At 38.7% G+C, this 20,670-nt stretch overlaps 1 protein-coding gene across 1 annotated transcript in view; it reads right to left on the bottom strand.

Moving 5' to 3' along the window:
* kiaa1549la (KIAA1549-like a) overlaps positions 1–20,670 on the bottom strand; it is a 175,993-nt gene that overhangs the window by 154,611 nt on the left and 712 nt on the right. The window lies entirely within an intron of this gene.

Genomic DNA, 20,670 nt, shown 5'->3' with positions numbered 1-20,670 from the left:
GGCTTTTGAGGACAAAACAAAGCCTCCAATCAGACTGACGATATAAAAGCCTCAGAGAAACAGCCGGGAGCTTTGGAAAAAGAAAAAGCTCTTTTATGAATTTCATTTTCCTCTCCGAAAATAATCTTATTGATCTTTGCTCCTGAGGCTGAGGATGGAGGGGGAAAAAACTAACAGGAAAATTAAAGAATGAATCTCTCTTGTTTCTGACAGAAACAAACGGAAACTGAAGGCTGTGAAGAACACAGCCTGACTTTGGTTTGCATAACACCGAGAACAGCTGATGGGGATTATGATGATAACAGCCAACCTGCTAAGTTTAGTCACAACTCGAACTTCTCTCAATTCCTGTTGGATCAAAATCAAATTTTGTTCTCCTGTTCACACAAACAATGAAATATAAATGTTTTCATTTTGGGATAATGTCCTCTAATCTGGTCACAACTGACATAAAGAATAATTTATTGCACGTTCAAATAGGGCCGTCATGGTGCAAAGATTTCAAACTCAATATCAATACCCTGGAAAATATTTGATATGAAATTGCATTTTTTAAACCATGGGGGTTAAAAACTGCAAATAATCAAAGGTATAAAATGTTTTTATTACATTAAAAACTCACCATTTCATGTCAACATGGACCATGCTTTATCAACAGAATCACTGATGTTCTTAAAATGGATCGTGTTTTGCTAATTTGGTTTTTAATTGTTTGGGTTGCTCACAGGTTTAGTGAGTATCACTGCTGACTTGCAGCAAGAAGGTTCCAGGTTTGATTCCCAGCCTGGGGTTTTTCTGCATGGAGTTTGCATGTTCTCCCTGTGCATGCGTGGGTTCTCTCTGGGTACTCCTGCTTCCTCTACCAGTCCAAAAACATGACTGTTAGGTTAATTGATTTCTCCAAATTCTCCTTATGCGTGAGTGTGTTTGTGAACGGTTGTTTGTCTCCGTGTTGCCCTGCGATGGATTGGCGACCTGTCCACAATCTAATCCACCACTTGCCCGTAGACAGCTTGAGATAGACACCAGAACCCCTCGTGACCCCGCTTGGGATAAGCGTGATGGAAAATGGATGGATGGCTTTCTATTTGTTAAACTTAGATCATGCTTTTCTAAATGCATATTCTATGCTAATAACAATCAGATAAAAGAAACAATACTGTTCTCATGGCTTAGGATGAATTGTTAATAAATACATATGTGGCGATACTCCCTATGGAGGACGACGTGTTGCGTTGCTATTGTTGATTGCAGTAGCCTAAAGGGCAGATTATACTTCTGCAACCTCACACATCAAATGTCGCTTGGGTCTGGTCGGGAACCATTTCTGCTGCTATGCTTCTGCACTGTCGCTCTGTAATTTCTAGGGAAGCACAGCAGTTTCCCGCCAAAGCGCAAGGGGGAGCCTAATCAAGAACTCGAGAGAACTTCGGCGAATGGTCACGGGAACTTGGGCAGCGCCGGCGGGAGTGCTTATCTTCCAAAACAACAATGGAGATCATTGGCATTTCCAGGAGTCATGGAGAGGGATCTAGAGTTGCAAGACATAGAAGAGGAAAGAAAGCCCGATGAACCTTTCATCGTAGTTGTCCATTGGTCCTTGGTTTTTAAAAATGGTGCGCTACAAGGACACACCAAGGACCAATCATAGCTGCCGTCCGACGCATAGTCAGGATTTTTTTGGAGTGTGCGACGACGGTTGCAGAACCTCTGCGAGGGGGGGCGTGGTCGTGCAGAGAGACAGATTTGACGGTTGCAGAGGCTATGCGTCAGAAGCATAAATTTAATTGGCCTTAAAGGACACAAACCTTTTTGCCTCGTTGTTTTACTTGTATGTAAACAGCTTCTCTTGATGGAGGAGTAGCTATAAAACAAGCAAAGACCCTCGTAAATTTTTCTACTTGCTATTTGAAAGGAAGGAAGAGAAATAAACAAGGGAAAAAGAAGCAGCAGTAACAAAAAACAGCTCCATAAACGTAGCTTTTACCAGCTAGAGAGAATTCATGCTTGATACAAACATTTTTAATATTTAAGTTTAATAGAGCTGTAGCTAAATATTATTTTGCTAATCTATTAATCTGTTGATTATTTTTTTCGATTAATTGATTAATAATCGGATATCAAAAGGTTTAATGAGGAAGATTTTTTACAGAATAAAACCAGGTGTTTTAGAGACTTTATACTCCAGATTACTCAATTACTTAATTAGTTGACAATTATTTCAATAATCGATTTATTACTATTAATCTGATTGTTTCAGCCCTAAAGTTTAATATGTATTTGTATATATAGAAAAATCTGCCCACCATTGATAGTTAATTGCAATTGGTATTGTTTTGTATTAATGTTTCTTTATTTAAAAAAAAAAATAATACTTTATGGAAATATGCAATAAAATAAGCGAATAATTGACTTCATGCCTTTTATTTACAATTCTTTACCTGTAGTAAAGCAGCGTGTTGTACAGTAGGTGTTTAAATGCACTGCTGTCTCAAGATAATTAAAAACCTTAAAATAAATATACTTTTTTTCTCTCGTTTTAGATTTTTCATAACAGAGAGTCAAACATTACACTAATTAAGAAGCTGCATCTTTATTACATCACATGACATCTTGAGTGAAACAAGATGAGAATGCACACAGATGTCAGTGGTTCCTGATAAAAAGCCAAAACAAAAAAACGATCACCTTTGTGTTTCCAGCCAAAGTCAGTGTAAACAGACACAGCGATGCATGGCGGCAGACGGAGACAAAGGTGCATGCGTGCAGATGAGCTTTCAGTTCAGCTCGTGTAAAGACGCTTTGTACATCAAAGTGCTTCTCACTGGAGGCACCCTGGAAATAATTAACCTTCCTGAAACACACCGGCACCAAAGCTACTTCCAAACACACACAGCCCCCACAAGATTACAAAAATACAAAGTGAAGCTAATTGGGATGATAGAAGCCATGTATCCAAAACAGTTTCCGAACAACCCGGCTGATTTGCAGTGTGGAGCGCTCCCCTCCATGCATAATGGATTTCAGTGTTCAGGCAGGAGAAATATTTACAGTCTGCTAATGAAAACTCTCTTATGCAAACATATTCCAGAAATAGATGTTTAACTTCAGAACGCAGAATGCTGTCTCGATCTGATCAAAGTGTTTAACTGTTCAGGGGTAAAAGGATGAGCAGCAGATATTTACCCTTTATGAAGAGGATTTAGTTTGGCTTCTCATTCGAAATCAGGAATGGCAGGAGCCAAAATCACAGATAGGAATGAGTTGTTTTTTTATGTTTAGTAACGAAGGAACTCTGTGTTTCTGCCTGGCAACAGTAAGAAACTGCTGCTGCCAGAGGAGATGTGTAAGAATGACAGCGGGCATCATTACGCACACTGCCTGCAGGAAGCTACAGCCCCTTAGGTACAGGCAAAAGGGAGAAATATTTACCATCAAAATGTCTGATTAAGATAAAAACACCATCATTACAGCCGAGAGGCTCCTATTCACGGGCTTCCATGTCAAGCTACTGTATAATGTGAATATAAATGTGCCAGGTTTAAATAAATACTTTTTTCTTTCTAGGTGGTTAAAAGATTTCCAGCAGAGCATAATCAGAGCGACGCAGAGGACTACACAGCAGAGTGCATTCAAGCAGGCCGATGCAGAATGAGCCGCTGCTGCTTTAAAGCTGAGACATGTGCTGGTAAGATGCCCCCCCCCCCACAAACAGCAGCACAACCCCCTATATCAGCAGCATGCACCAGATGTAGGATCTTTGTCCGTCTATCTGCCTCTGAATGAAAGAATTCACTTCACTCTGATCCTCTGAACTCCTAATAGACACAAAGAAGGAAAAATAAGTCAATCAGTGAAGCTGGTGTTAGATGATGACAAAATGAGGGACAGCTGATGTCTAAACATGAACAGCTGGCATGAATTAAAGCTAGAATGACAGTTTTCTCCTTGAGGCGTTGAAGTTGAGCTCCAACTGTTTCATAAAATGTTTTTGAACCAGGAATCCCTTCTTAAACTAATGTTCCTGCCCCAGTCTTACCACCTAATCCTCCGTCTCACAGATTTTTAAAGCAACAATTTCTGTGATCTCCTTGATGAGTAGAAATTATTTTTAACATTGCAAACAGAGAAAGGATGTCTGTTTTCTCTTCTGCCTTCCTTCCTCACAGAGGTGCTGCAGCAGAAGTGTTAACAAATATCTGTCCTACTGGGCTCTGCAGCATATTTTACCACAAGCAGCAAAGATGATCAGGAACCAGAGCAAATAGCATGGATCACTTTAACCAGACAGTCCAACCACATGCATACCATCAATCTATCCCAGCATTCATCAGTGGGAAGAAATCAGTGCAGGAAAGCCTCAGTTTTCATCATGAAACATGATCCGATCCATGTTATAAGTGATATATATATCACTGACCAACTTTAAACAAGTAAATGAAGTAAAGTTCATAACATAATGTCAGTTATGCATAACTCACAAATGAAAGACTCCACTCTGATTATGATGTATATCACAGAAGGTGTGTCCTTTTTATGGTGGCTTTTCGGGAGTCTAACTTATTAAGGAATATTCAATAACAGGAAAAAAACATATTGGTAGCAATTACAGCATTTTTTTTCTTTGCATTTAATTCAGTTCAAAAGTACTTTATTAAAGCTGCAGTCTGTAATATTGAGTAGAGAGCAGACTTCGACTGAAAATTTGAAGAAAAACAGGTTTCACGCCACTCCCCCACCCTCTCTGCTTCACTCATGCCCCACCTCCAAGCTCCACCCCTCTCACAGCACCTGCGCGGCTACCGCATGCGACCAGAAGCGTCCAAGCAGCGTACGCGGCATGGAGTGTGAACCGGTAAGAGCGATAACACTCACCTCCAAGCAGCTAGATATAAGATGCTGGTTATACCGATGTTTGCCGTGTAAGCAGTTGTCGGCAGGGGCAGTAAGGGCAGTTTCTCTTTCGCTGGTGGCTGTCGCTCCACCATGACTTCCACGCGCGTCCTCCTGACTGCAGCAGCCGGGCGCTGCGGCAGGTTAAGCGGTGAGGGGGGGGGAGCTGTGATTGACACTCCATCAGACGCTCCTCTGGCTGTGATTGGTTGTTTTGACTCGTCCCGAATTATTCTTTCCAGATTGAAATACAGGCAGTATGTGGGACCAATTGAAGCAGTTTTTTTCACAGGTTACATATCACATGTACTGCTGTCTGGGCATAGGGACAGTTTTAGCCAATATGACAAAAAAGTGATTTTTAAAAACTTACAGACTTCAGCTTTAATCCCAAATGACAGTTAAATGTTTTTACAATAATTATTTCAGTAAAGTTGTTCCATTTCATAATTCAAAAGAACAAATTCAAACTTCAGTTCATACAGATAAAAGATGAAAGACGTTCATAGTTCACTTTTTCAAACATGAACTAATTTCGCAAACCTATAAATGAACTGGTTCAAGTTCATTTGATAAATTAAGTCACAATTCTACACAATAGAACCTGATATTTCACCTTTTAAAGCTACAGTGTGTAATAATTACAGGCATATAAAGTCAGAAATTTAATATATTATACATAACTATGTTATTTATCATCACCTATGAGCTCAGCCTTTTAACCATAATATTTGCGTTGCCTTAGAATTCGTTATTTATAATTACATAGGAGCGGGTCTCGCAGCCATGGAGGCAGACATCTTTGCGCTACGGCAAGCGCAGAGGCAACAAACTAGCGATTGCGAGATCGCCCATTACGCTCGAAAATAACTACGGCAAGTTGAGAGAGATGAACTGAGACGGTACTGAACAATAGATGGCAGTATTATGCCTGAGAAGCGTTTAGTCTGCCTGAAACCAAAGAAGAAGAAGAAGCAGGTATACTGCGCATCAGTAACAAGAAAGGTGAACAAGGCGGCAGGCGTGAGTGACTTTGCAAACTGTTTGGCACTGTGTGGCCAAACATCAGACGAATGGAGGATCATGCCTACTCTGTATCACAACGAAAAGCGGCGGACACCGAACCCCCGTCATCTAAGAAGCGGAAACACGACGAGAATAAACGCAAGCGTGACAAGAAACGACAAAAAACACGGATTAACATTGGCACGGCATTTACACGATGGAAGTCACTGATGGAGGAAAAAGGTTTTCAAAGTGACGCTCAAGTTGCCAGTTTTCTCTTGGACAGGTAATTAATCCTACACACACAATTGTCTAATATCACTGCAGTTTTTGGAGTACAGGATGCTCAGACCTGTCTAAAACAATAACATGCTGCGTGATGATGCTGTTACTCTCCAGTATACTTATTCAGCAACGTCCCTGACGTTTCACAGGTAATGATTCAGTAATTTTCTGTAAAATAATTTTCTGGATATATACCTCGGTTACTTCTCTCCGGCTCCTTTGGAGATCTTCAAGCCTTTCCTCCTCTGCTCTAGTCACCCTGCTGGCACCTCTCCCTCGCCTGGCCCTGGCTGCATGCCCACCCCGGCCTCTCTGCCCTCTTCCTCGCCCTCTTCCTCTCCCTCTTCCTCGCCTTGTAACCCCCGTGCCACAAACATGACTTGGACTCTGTAAACGGGGAATATATATTCTTCCAGCGAACACAATCTCGCTGTTAAACTAATGACTACAATTACTTCGTCTGTTTATATCACCATGCAAAGCAGCTCGCCAAAACGTCACAACGATGTAGAAAAAATAACAGGTATATTTATTATCTTAAGTCTACATGAAATCTATACCCTACACAGACTAATGAAATACTATCTGTAAAATTATCTATGTAAACAAACCTCATCACTTGAGAAGGTAGGTGATGCGGACGTCGTGGAAGACATTTTGTCCCGTAAAGCTCGCCGTACTGTTGGGGGGGAGAAGCGGTGGGGGGAGACGTTCATGTTGCTGCAGTCTGCAGTCTGGACGTTAGATGTCGCTGAAAATTACACACTGTAGCTTTAAATGTGTGATCATTACATAAAGAAAGAAATGGAAAATACTGGATGCAGTCAAGGTATACTGTATGTGCAGTGAAGCCTTAATTGAGCCAAATCAAACAGAACTGCAGAAACATACAGGTACAATCAGGTTCTGCTGGAACGATCTGGATCAAAAATGATTCATTTCATTCCTCATTCAGTACCAATTTTTTCACAAGATTGTACTGGATGCTTTAACTCAGGGCCCTTCATCCTTTCCAGGCCAAGGAACCCCAAACTGATGGCGAGATGGAGCGGGGACCCCCTAATTATGTATATTGTATGAAATTGTGTAATATCCAACTGGTCCTATAGTCTCTTTATTACAGATGGAGTCATGTAACAAAAGTAATTTCTCCCTGGGATTATTAGAGTATTTCTGATTCTGATTCCTGGTTGATGGGACAGGTGTTGTGAATGAAACGGTGCCCAGCTTGAAAGAGCTCCTGTGTGTCGCTGAACGTGAGCATTGATGACTGAAAGACATCTTCTGCCTCCATTGATCTGTTTACTACAGAATTCATGTATTGAATTCATGTTAATGTGGATTTAAAGACATTTCAATTACTGTAGTGGAAAAAATTGCAGGGGGGAATAAATATATATACATAAAAAAAAGTGTAATCAACCAAAACTTTCGTGACCCCCATGCAGTACCTCTGTGGATCAAGGGGGTCACGGACCCCTTGTTGAAGACCTCTGCTTTAACTATATGTGTTGCTTTAAATGTGAAGTGGACGTAGCTTAGTACTTGTTTGTTAAGTCACTGTGGGCACAGTTTGCACAAAAACCTGATTTTTTTTCTGTCCGAGTCTTTCTTTTTTAGATCATAAAACTCTGCCAAGCTCTCTGCAAAACTGGCATCAGAAATACCAGAAGATGAGTCTGATTCGTGCAGACCAGTACAGGCAGCAGAAATGCTGGTCCATCATGCTGTTGGCTGTAATAAGTGCCGTAAAACCTGACGTTATCCAATGAAAAGTGTTATTAGTTCAATGTGAATGCGAGCTGTGTGTCGCACATTCTCCTCAGAGTGAACGTCGCTCTCATTCATATTTATTACTTCAGAACTTTCCATTCAGTTAAGCGTTGGGGTTGAATTTTAGATCAGACATAAATTATGAAATTATAAGTTGTAATTATGTTCAGTAAAATTTAGACTGTTGTTTTGCAGAAATTAAGATGTTTTATTATTGAAAAAATACCCCATTGATGAAAAGCTTAAAGCTTTGACCTCTGAAAGTATTATAAATCAGTTGCATGCCAAAATCTAGAGTATGTTAAAAGCTACATACCATCCACTGGCATACGAGTGGAATTTCATGGGCGTCCCCACCCAGTATGCCAGCTGGTATACTGGGTGAGGAAGCCATCCCAAAAACAGATTCACTCTAAGCCATGGCGCCTTCTCCCTCCTCTCTATGTAAAACCCAAGTCTGTGTTTTAATTATTCAACCTAAATGGTTTCATTAAATAAAAATTACCTTTCTGACTCTTTAAATGTTTTCTGAAGCAACTTCAGACTGATGGGTTTAAGTAATTTAGTAATTACTTAAATTACATAAATACTTAATTATGTCATTTACTACAGAAAGAGAATTACATACATGTGAATAGGAATTGTAGACAACCATCCATGCATAACCAGGTTTCTAAAAGGTTTCTGTCAAACACATTTTCCATTATATTGTTTGAAGTCCTTGTAAGGAGTGGCCTCATAAGATGCCAGAGTATAAAGAATCAGCTGCATGTTGTTGTTGCATGCTGCAAGTCAGCTGCCTGACGAAGGTCACTGCAGCTGCAGTTTCCAATATAAAAGCAGCCAACTGCAGGCTGATGGCTGATACAGTCAGAGCAAACAGCCTGACTAATCAAACAGCTGAGATCAGCCTGTTGTTATTCTGTTTACCAACCAATTTAAAATTAAATTGGGTGGGTATTGTGATAAAATGTTTGTGCAGAAGTCTCAATAATTAATATTAATAACGTAAATTTTATTAAAGTAATTAAAATTTTTCAGGCGCAGGAGGTATAAATGCAGCTTTTGTGATTCAAACAATAGTAATTTAATCATGTTATAGTTTGTTGTGTTAATACTGTGATTCTGTGGTAGTTTTACTCATAGTGATCAATGGGTCTCTCATATACAACCTATTGTCATGGTTTTGGTTCTGTGTTAAGTTTTATCCTCAAGTTTTCATTGGTTTTATTTCCATTTTGTATTATTCTGTTTTTTTTTTATTGTATTTGTGTTCTTAAGTGTTTTTGTTTGCCCTCTGTTGCCCTCTTGTGTCAGTGAACTTTCCCCTAGCTCCCTTCTAGATTCCTCTGTCCACATCTGCTCCCAATGTGCTCATTAGGTCTTTGTTTCTGTCTCCCATATATGCACCTCCTGTTCAGTCACTGTTTGTTGGTTCGTCATCATCATTTCTTACCCTACATGTAAATTTTCTGGATTTCAGCATTTTTGGATTTTGTGGTTTAATGTTTGTGGATTTTTGCTTCTGTTACCCCTTTTTTTGGATATTTAACTTGCAAGTATTGAAGGGTTAATGAGGCATCTTGAAGCGTTTCGACACATTGCCAAACTGTATTGATACAGAGTTGATACTGTCTCACAGAATACTGACACCTGCAGGACTTTAAAGACACTACAGGTAGCTTATTTGACAGACTAAACCAAATTGATTTGATGACCTAGTGCAATGATATAATTGAAGTTATTGTAGGTTATATTGTATTATTTCCTGTCTATGTTTGAATTGAAAATATCTGACATTTTTAGATGCAGCTGAAACCTTCCTGCTCCAAAATTCTTGATCATTTTAACAATAAATCACAAAAGATGAGACATTGTTTTTTTAGCAGATGCCTCATGCTGACAGATACGTTTCTAAACAGACTTTAGCAGTGGTGTAGTCTATGTTATACGCAGGTATACGCTGTATACCCACTAGAAAAGCTTGTGAATTTCCGTGTAACCACTTAAAAGTGCCCAATAATGCTGCGTTCACACTGGACGCAGCAGGCGCGAAAGATGCAGCGAGTTTACATGCAAAGTCAATGGTTGACGCGCGTCAAGGCGCAGCAAAAGGTCGCGCAGCGCTTTTGAGCAGCTGACGCGCGCAACGCGCCGCAACCACGCTGCTGCTCGAGATAGAAAAATTTAACTTTTGCTGCTCGACGCGCCGCATCAACCAATCAGAGACGCTGATCTGGGAGCTGACAGGGAGACGGACAGATCGCAGATGATACAGAGCACTTTTTCTCACTTTTTCAAAGCCACTCATAGACATCAGAGTTAAAAAACATCTAAAATTAGCTACAGTTACTTTTACTAAGGGAAAATAAATCGGAAATATGATATGAAATTGATATTAAACAGTTTTATTTCTTGTGAAATAAAAATACACAGCAGGCTGAGACAGAGAATTTGTGATTGCTCCATTAACCTCATCATGACTGTTGCTGTGGTTTTCTACTGAATACTAGCATCTCAGGAGAAATGTTTCAACTTTATAGACTCAAAATCAGGGAAATACTTTATTGGAATTTCCGGTTCATTGATTCATTTCAGGAATTAATGTAGTGCAATGCAGAAGTAATTATATTATCACCTCTAGCTGCTCTTAATAAGTCAAAATGCTGTAATCAACTTGAGTTTACTTCATATTTCACTGCAGGGTGCATGTGACACCCATGCAGAGTCGATGTCAGGACTCATTATAGTTAACATTTAGCCAAATAAATGATGGGTTTTCCATCCATGTTTCTTTAATTTGATTAAAACTTTTATAAAAGATAATTTAAAACGTGGTTATCATATAAAGTAAATCTGGATGTCTGTGGGGCTATAAATAAAATGTTGAGCTATAAATTAAACAGCCTCAAAGGGAGGTGTATGCTAAAATGGAGAATAAAAGGGATATTTCTCTATTTGTCAGACAGCATTATGCAATTTCACGTCTCATTCCAGCTAACATAGTTGCACATATATCAGGACGGCTACCATTATCCCGGACTTATAACAGCTTTTAGCTAACGTGCAGCGACACTGTACTTTATTTGCCGGTGTTTGATCGCATGCTCTTCATAATACATCTTAACGCTTTGACACAAACTAGATTGAGCAGAAGTGAAATGGGGCTCAGCAAATCTTTTGGATTGAATCTCAGAAATGTTATTTACTTGAGTAGCGAAGAGGACACAGCGGACCGTGTGCCTCCATTCACTCCATTTGTCAGGGTTCCTAAACGGAGGACCGGCTCTCAGCTCTGCGTGAGTGGGAGCACCAATCCCTGCAAAGTCAAATGAATGGCTTTAAATAGAGCAGGTTGCAGCAGGAAGTCCTCTCATCTGTCAACCATCATCAGTGTTTCCAAACCATGTTCATGTCTAACACTGTAGTAAGTGGAGCTGGAAGATTCCACAGTTCAAGATAATTATGAATAAAATCTTCTAATTTTAGCAAAAAGACACAGAAACCTGCTTCCTAGAGTGTTAAAGTGTTGAAAAACCCCATCAAATGTTTCAGATAATTTAACTAAATTAAAAATATCCACCAAAGATACCTGAAATAAAAATATTTTTTTTAATAAATAATTAATTAATTATTACCGTACTAATTGGCAGACCTTAAGAATTGAGAAATCATAAAGCATAATAAGGGATTCAAAATACCACCCCATATACATTAAAGAAACATCACGTTATTTGACTTTACTTTTTATTTTTACACCAGTAGCTCAACATGGTTGCATAAAACGTTTTTTTGAAATGTACGTATTGTTTATGTGTTTTACACTTTTCTTTGCTCCATGTGTCAGTAAATTAATGTCTTAGAGTAAATTTACAATAAAGCATGTGTGGGTGGTGGTAAATAAGGAGGTATCCTATCAGGGCTAAGCCAGTTAGCATTTTCCAATGAACTATAAAAAAGAAAAACATGATCCTGAGCGAAAAACAAAAAAATATTTGATTCTAATAAGTCTTCCTCACTGGCTAAAAACACCTGCCAACAATCGGCTCACAACACCCGCATTGACTGGTTTCAAACAACTCAGAAAGCAACGCAGGTTAAGAATTGCCTTAAAATGGCTCGGCTCCAGAGCATGTGACCGGAGCGGAGCGTGGAGTGGAAGAAATATATATATATATATATATATATATATATATATATATATATATATATATATATATATATATATATATATATATATATATATATTTTTTTTTTTTTTTTTTTTTTTGAGTTTTCACGGCACTAGTGGCTCATTTTATTTAGTTTTAAGTATGCTGAGAGGAAAGGGGGTATGAGAGAGGCAAAGGAATCCAACCCGGGTCAGCCGCATCGAGGACTAAGGCCTCCATACATGAGCCGTGCTCTCTAACCACTGCGCCACCTGCACGCCCGAGGTGCTACTATATTGTATCTCTCATACTATACCTGTTGGTTGTACTGTTCTTTTTACGTCTCTTTGCAGGTAATGAAGCAGACTGAAATTTTTTTTTTATCATTGTCTCCATTTATTTCTCCTCTTTCTTTCATCTTTTCTCCTTTTTGCAGTTTTTTCTTTCCTGTTCTACTTACAGTACATTTCAGTGTCCATATAATCTGTAAAACTCCCTGCATGAATTATAATAAAGCTATTTATATGCATAAATCAAGCGGAACACCATGGCAATAGCCGTACTGCTCCACTTGTGAAAGCAAAATCTGTTGGGCTCTTTTTGGCATCAAGACAATTATTCTTATTATACAGGTCACTGTTTAAAAAAAAAAAAAAAAAAAAAGAAATATGGTGGATCGCAGATCGGTTTTCAATTCAAAAGCAGGAGCGAGGATTTTGCTCCGCTCCAGTTCGCTCCGATGCGCTCACAACGTCAATTAAAAATGCTGGATTACAAAATTTGTAAGTCTATGTTTCAACTTTACCACGGAATCGCCGAGATGAGGATTGTATATTGTGGGATAAAAAGTGGGATGAAATATCATAAAAACATACGCTAACTATACTTAACATACAGTTAAGTATAGTTACCCACAGAGTGGGTTTACATAAAGTGATCGTTGTGGTAAGAGCCTGTCTTTGAAAGTGAATCACATACATGCATTACAGCTATTATCTCATTTGCAATTATACAAAATGACCTTTTTTAATGTAGTCTAGGGAAATAAATTAATAATTAAATGGGAAACGTGGGGCAACATATATGGAAACAGTGTGATAATTTAACAGCAAGTTAAATAAGACAATCCACATGTATCAGTCACATCATAAAATCAAACACTGTGTGTCCCTGGGCCCTGGCATAATTACATGACGGCAGGAAAAACAAGGTGAGCACTGAGCAGATTTTGAGTGGACCAATCAGAGGCCTCCTGTCTGCAGCAGGGGCAGGGGCACATTTTCATTAACTGCGACACACGCAGACGACCTGGTTTTTGAGTATAAAATCAGCCTTAAGAGTTTGAGTCGTTAAAACAGAGCCATCTTGGATCCCATCCACAATAATGATCCAAAGAACAACAGCAAGTCCACCTCAGATTGACTTAAAAAAGAGAACAAATAAAGGTTGGAGTGGCCTAGTCAAAACCTTGACATGAGATGCTGGAGCATGACTGTAAACAGATAGTTACCCCTTAATTGTTGAATTAAAACACATCTCTAGAGGAGGGTTGGTCTGAACTCCCCCCACGGTGAGGTAGAAAAGCAGCTGACTGCAGCTGGTTGGCTGCTATCTGTTCCCGTAGGCTCAGGTTAGTTTGATTCTCCAAACCAACCTGCAGTCTGGCTGTATCTGGTAAAATCCTGATTTTACCAAACCATGCATCAAATGAGCCAAACGGTCCCCTCTAATCAGTTCCCTGTTTTAAAAACCTTGTATTTATCTTCTGCTTTTCCTACACAGCCTGAGCCAAAGTCACTAAATAAAGATTTAATTATGTAAATGCAAGAAAGCAGTGTGCATAGGATATAAGCGCATTTTAATCTAAAGCTAACTAACACAAATTTAATTTAACCTCAGCTTTTTTTAAGAACATGATCTGGAGCTGAACCACAACACTTCCTGTAAAATTCAGCTATTTTGCATAGTCTTTCACACAGAAAAACCAACAAAGAAATCCACCCATTTGCAAAGGGAGAACTTTGTCTCTGCAGCACAATGGAGAGTAAACTTTTAATCCGATTGTGGGGCTCTCAGAGCTCTGATCTTCGGCCAAACCGTGCAGAACGACAAACCTCCGGAGACTAAGAGGAGCCAAGCTTTGCTGTTCCTAATCAGCGCCATTGATCATTTTAATTGATTACCGGAGGATAAATCATCATCGGCATCAGGATTTATTACCGACTCTGCAGCCAGACATTTAATCCCTCTCAGTCCCGCCCTGCTTATTAGATTCCCTAATACCAAATTATTTAAGACCCCAAGACATACAAAGATATTCCAGCCCCAACCACCATTACAGAAACATTACATGCTTCATTTGCATCTTGTTTTTTATCCTTCTCTGACACCAAAGAGCCTACATAGTAAAAGCTTCGTACAAATCCGTCCAGAAAATGACCACCTAAAGTGCATTCATTTATTCATTCGTTTGTTCATACAGTTTCGCACAGCTTGATCATAGATCCATGTAAAAAAATATAACCTTCTTTACGTTAGAGTATATTTTATGTTGCCTAAGAAATCCAGGCATACTGCCAGACACTTGATGAAATAGGCAGCATTCAGATAGATCTGTTCATTTTGCTTCTTTTAGATTGAATTTCCTGGGATTTTAGATGAATAGGATGTGAATCCTCAGATCATTTGTGCTTCATTTTAAACGTAAGACAAACAGGTTTAAAAATGTCAATAGTAAGACTGATCCCATCCAGTCAGAATGGATTTATATACCGTCTCAGCTCATCTCTCTTAGAAGAAAACAGATTGTACTCAGAAGACAACAGTATTTGTAAAAGATTAATCTTTCTCCATTTCTCTGCTGGCTGTGATTCTCTCTGCAAAAACCAAAAGTCTAAAGTCCCCTCCTGTGATCAACTCTTCAAAACGGGAAGAAACGAGACAAGTCAATAGACATCCTCACCTGTGGTGAATAATTGCACATATTCTTTATTTTGTAACAGATGCTTTAAGAGAGAGGAAGAGAAAAACATCCTGAATATAATTAGTGTAATTTATTTTTCTTAATTACACACAGTGAAGCTGTCTCTGCTATCAGGACTGGAGCTGGGGGGTGGAGCATGGCCAGCCCCTAGCCAATCACTGCCCTCCGCTGGCACAAGCAGTTCTCCTCTAAACCAGAGGGTGGCAGCAGTGATACTTTCATCGGGAATGTCCTACTTTGACATAATGTAGGAATATTAACCATAAAAAGAACGATACAGAAATAATGAAATAAATAATCAACAACATTAAACCATCCTTAATTATGGGATGGGGGGGGGGGGGGGGGTCTTCTCTGTTGTAATCTAGGAGTATTTTATGTAATTAAAGATAATGAATAACTGCTCAACCTATTTAATGTGGCTTTGTTAGCAGGGACATCTTTCTTCAGTGATTTATTTGGAAAATAAAAAATGTTTTAACAAGTTCATTTTCTCTTAGTTAGAGCAGATTGATCCCCAAACGGTTTTGGCACCTATAATTTTTCTGTCCACTCCTCAGTGCACAGTGGTCCCTGCTTGATCACCCCTATGAAAGCGTTCTACGTCATAAAAAAAACGTCATAAACACCCAAACTCTTGTGGAAAGCCACTCCAGAGGATTTTAAGCTGTTAGAGCTACAAAATGTAATGTTACATTATTTAAAACCACATGGATTAAGCTCACGATTTTAATCTAATCTATGCTTAATGGTGGATAAGGGTATATATATTTGTGACATATAGTATGTTTTTAAGCTAAAATAGACTATTAGACAATGGAAAAGTGTGGCCTTCTTTCAGCCCACTGATCAGCAGTGCTTAGCTGCTGCATGATGGAAATCTTTCAAAAACTGCAACTTTTTGAAAGATTGGGGCGATTATATAGCTTTAAATAAAAAATTTAAAAAATCTTGTAATTAAAAGCATCCTTTTAGCTACATCCACACACACCAGAGACACAACAGGGGCAGCAGATTACATGCAGCACGAAGTAGGTTGAACTGATAAATAGACAAGGGTTCAGCACACACTCTGGTTCATCATGCATCGCTGGTCGTTGTGCACCGCTCCTCAACCTGGCAGTCAGATGGGTTTTTGTTTTTTTTTAGCGACAAACGAGGTGGGAAAAGTATAAGCTGCAGATCTGTTCCCATGGTGACAATACATCTACCCAAATAAGGAACAGAAAAAGTGTAAGACCCATGTAATTACATTCTTAATATGGATATAATGGCGTTACACGGAATTTCATGAACGCACAAGAATGTCAAAGTATCAGTCAGGCCTTATCCTTTAAAAAGAAAACCAATAACCATTTAGTCCCGCTCCTTCCTGCCTGTTAGATGCTAGAAGATGCACTGCTTTTATTTCAGTTACAGCTACGGACTGAGGATGTAGAACCAACAACGGAAACACCTACACATACTGAAAATGGCAACGATGCCTACAAACGACAGACACAAGCTGAAAGCCTCCAAAACAGCCTGACTATAAATGGAACCAAAGAAAAGAAAAAGAGAGGTGAAGAGTAAGAAAGAAATCTAGCAAGTCTAAACATGGCTGCTAACCTGACAGATATTGGTTTCAATCTTTACATTTTTAAAGGCATATTTTTGTTGGAATTCAAGTCATTTTATCTGGGGAGCGATGGCCCAGTGGGTTATAGTAGCGCGCTTGTGCTCTGAGAAGGTGGCAAGCACCTGGTTTGATCCCCACAGCCTGCACTCTGGGTTCCTGAGCAAAGAGTCTTAACTCCATACTGCTCCCTGGATGCTGCACAATGGCAGCGCTCAAATGCAGAGGTAAATTTCTTCATTGTGAGATCAATAAAGTTCAATTATTATTTAAAAAAAAAACAATACAGGAGCATTAAAATCAAGCCATGAGTGCAAAGAAGGATTTAGTTGCATAAAAACATAGAAAAATGTGCATAGAGAGTAGTTTAGGTGCATAAATCTGCTTGTATGAATATTTATTATGGATGTGCACTTTTTGAATAGTTATTGCTTATCCCAAGAATCAGTATAGTAACTGTAAAATGGTCATAAACATTATAAAAATATAAAGCACATTTTAACTACATGTCTCTTATCTATAACCTCTGTTTATGTCTTTAAACTATCTGTAACTGTTTTGGCATCTTTTGATGTGTAAAATTTGTTATCATATTGCGTTAATCTTAAAGATATCGTAGTTTATGTATGTATTGTTTCTACGTCTGCGATATATAAAATAAAACAAAAACATTTGCAACTCATTTAGCTATCGTAGTACCATTTCCAAACAATCTGTGTTGAGCATCCCTGCTGAAATCCCAGTAAAGGTCAGAGCACACAATCCTAAGAGAAAGGAAAAGCTAGATCCAAGTCCGACTGTAAAGGCTTCTAAAGGCCTCACCCTGAACAGTTCTTAGCCCAAAGCTGCATCCAGCGCAGCATCTTGGGTTTGTGAAGAGTTTTAAATGAGAAAATGTCCTTTAGCCACATTAAATCAAAGCAGAGATACTTGCCCGCCAAATACGACTTTAGAAGAAACCAATCAAACAAAGCATAGAGGCTGTCGAGCACGATAAAGGAAGGGTGGTGATCTGGGCTTCTTTTGCAGATAGACCATGGCGCCGTGCAGATTGTTTGACTAAAAAGTGAACTTCTGTCTTTACCAAAGTATTTTAGAGTCAGCTGTGAGAACCATGACTCGTTTCCTAAAGCTAAGCAGACTTGCTTACATCATTTACACAGCATATTAGTCCAGAAAGGAGAAGATAGAACCCAATTTCAAAGGTGGGACTAACACAGAGTCAGCAGTTAAAAATGGTTTAGAATCTATCAGAAAACTATGGATGTGATCCAAAAAAAATATCTTAAAAAAGTAACAGTTGTTGGTATTTAATTATACAAGCAGCACTTTATTGACATATCAAAGGGCATCGTTAACATTTTTTGGTCCATTGCAGCTGCAATTGACTGTCATGGTTACAAAAAAGCATTGTTGCAGTATGGGCCTGCCTCCTGCGCTGTGATTGGTCTGTTTTACACCAGGAAGTATTGAGCATTAATAGCCTGAATGAGGTAAATGTCTGGCTGGTTATGCAGTCGTTCCCAAAGTGGGAGGGAGGGATAGGTGTAATTATAGGGGGGCATGGTAGAAGTAAAGGGAATAAATGACTAATCTGGATGAGTAATTAAAAATAATAAGTAATAATGTCTAATCTGAATTAGGGCAGCCTGCAACCAATGATTATTTTGCTGTTGATTTTTTTTTTCTTCAAATATTCGATTAATAATCGGATATTGAAAGGTTTCTTAAAGAAGATCTTTTATTAAATTAAACCAGATTTAAGTAAAAATTTCCCACTTGAGGAGTTCTGGATAGATCCTAAAGACAGACAAAAATGTTGTTTTAATCTTAGGCCCCGTCCACACGAAGTCAAAACGAAAACGAAACGCTGATATTTTCCAGAACGTTTGTCGTAAAGACGGAGACGTAAAATAAATGTGATCGTCCACACGAATGCATGAAAACGCTGCAAAATGTAGGCCAGGCCTGTAAGTGGCGCTGTGGTGCCAAAGCAAAAATAGGCGACGAAATGTTGGGCATGCGCACTAATATTTATACATGGTTGCCCTGCGGGTCCATTTTCGTGGTTCAGTCAAATTCAGGTGCTGAACTATGTGGTCGATATTGCTCTGTTCTTCCTGGAGATATTCCAGAAGAAGAAGATTCTGTTGTAAGCCCGACAGCAGGGTGAGTAGCATGAGCAGCAACCATTCAACACAGTACGGCGCCATTGTTGCTGTGATACTGTGTCGCACATGCGTGTTTAGAGGCGACGCTATGACGCATGCGTGTAAAAAAAAAAAATGCGGTTAGAGCTTAAAGATGGAAACGCGAAAACAGCGTTTCAAAATCTTCCCACTCTGAAGGCTTAATGAAAAAAAGATCGTTTACAGACCCCCGAAACGCCGGCTTCGTATGGATGAGAGGCTGGTTTGGTGAAAAATTTGTGCGTTTAGGCCAGGGTTCGGCTTCGTGTGGACGGGGCCTTAAATGCAAAATGTTTCTATTTTTTTTTTTTTTTCAGTATAATTACTGTTCTAAGCAAGGGCGGTTCTAGACAGGGGTCAACGGGGGCCAGTGCCCCTGTAAATCATGTCCTGGCCACTGTTATGGCCCCTGCTCTGAAGAAACAATGCTTAAAAGAAATTCTATTGATGATGTTTTACTAATTATTTAAAAACAATGTGGTGATAGCTTCAGTGGTATTGAAATAGGATCCCAGTTTTCATCTGCTAATTTTTACAGCTGAATTTATCAGCTTTTCTTGAGTTCTTATTCAGATTTTATAGAAAATTGTAATTTTAACTTAAATTAATTAAAAAATATGTAAAAATTTCTCAATTATGAATGTATATTGACCTCATAAGAAATATTATTTTTATTAAACCTAATTGAATAGAAATTTCACTTCATGCAGCTCTCTTAATACATTTGAATCCCTTGCCCTGTTTTTTATTTCATGCTTTTCTGTGCCCCCATGTAAACATGCTGGCCCCCTCCTTACCCCCTGGTACATTTGGTCTAGAACCGCCACTGGTTCTAAATATGTTGCTTTTTCAGCTAAAGGCATGCTTACAGTCTGTATACTCCATTTAACCAGTTAATCGATTACTAACTTAGTTGGTGATTATTTCAATAATCGATTAATCATGATTAATCTGATTAATTGTTTCAGCCCTAATCTTAATTCTGTTAGACAGTAAAATAAACACTAACTTCTAATAGGTAGTTTTGTGCTTTAAAGGGCATTATAGTTTATTTTTCTGCAACATGGACACATGGAGAAAAGTTAAAGATCCAAACATGTAGCTATATAAACCTAAAATTAGAGTAACTGTCATTAAAAAGTGGTTTAGATTTCTATTAAAACGCGTATTTCTCTTTAGCCTATTGTTGTTTCTGATCTTGTGAGATCTTATTACCTTTTCAGTGTTTGGAGAATTCATGGATGTGAAAAATGGTATGTCTTGTATGTTAACCAGTAAAATGCATTAGAAGCATTAGGAAAAGCTCTATCAGAGACATTGATGTGCTCTCAATGTTTTCCTCCACTTGTTCCTATGTAAGATGTTAGAATTCCCTGCTAAAATGATCTAGAAATAAGTAAACATTTCTTAAATCAAGTGTATTTACCCTTAATTTTAGTAGGTAAATGGGAAGATTTGCCAATGGAATCAGTGTTTTTACTCTTAAAATAAGATAATTAGATAATATGTACTTTGATAAGACAATGCAGTTGCTTTTTCTTATTTTAGATGTAAATTGTCTCACTTTCCTCTTCAATTCAAGACAAAAAGGAACTTATTTTAAGAAAAACCAAACCAGCGTCCTGATTTTCTCAGGCAGTCTGCAGCTGTTGGGCAAAGCACAACCTATGACTAAACATGACATTCCTGTGCATTTCAAAACACCTGCCATCTTTTATCAGATGCATCTACCCAAAGATGTTTCAGTGTCAGAAATGTTTAAAAGTTTGGCTCTAG

Source organism: Cyprinodon tularosa, unplaced genomic scaffold, assembly GCF_016077235.1.
Source record: "Cyprinodon tularosa strain WSP-4 unplaced genomic scaffold, ASM1607723v1 ctg806, whole genome shotgun sequence".
Lineage (NCBI taxonomy): Eukaryota > Metazoa > Chordata > Actinopteri > Cyprinodontiformes > Cyprinodontidae > Cyprinodon > Cyprinodon tularosa.
Note: the sequence above shows the minus strand (reverse complement) of the source record. Positions and strands in the feature narration are given on the sequence as shown.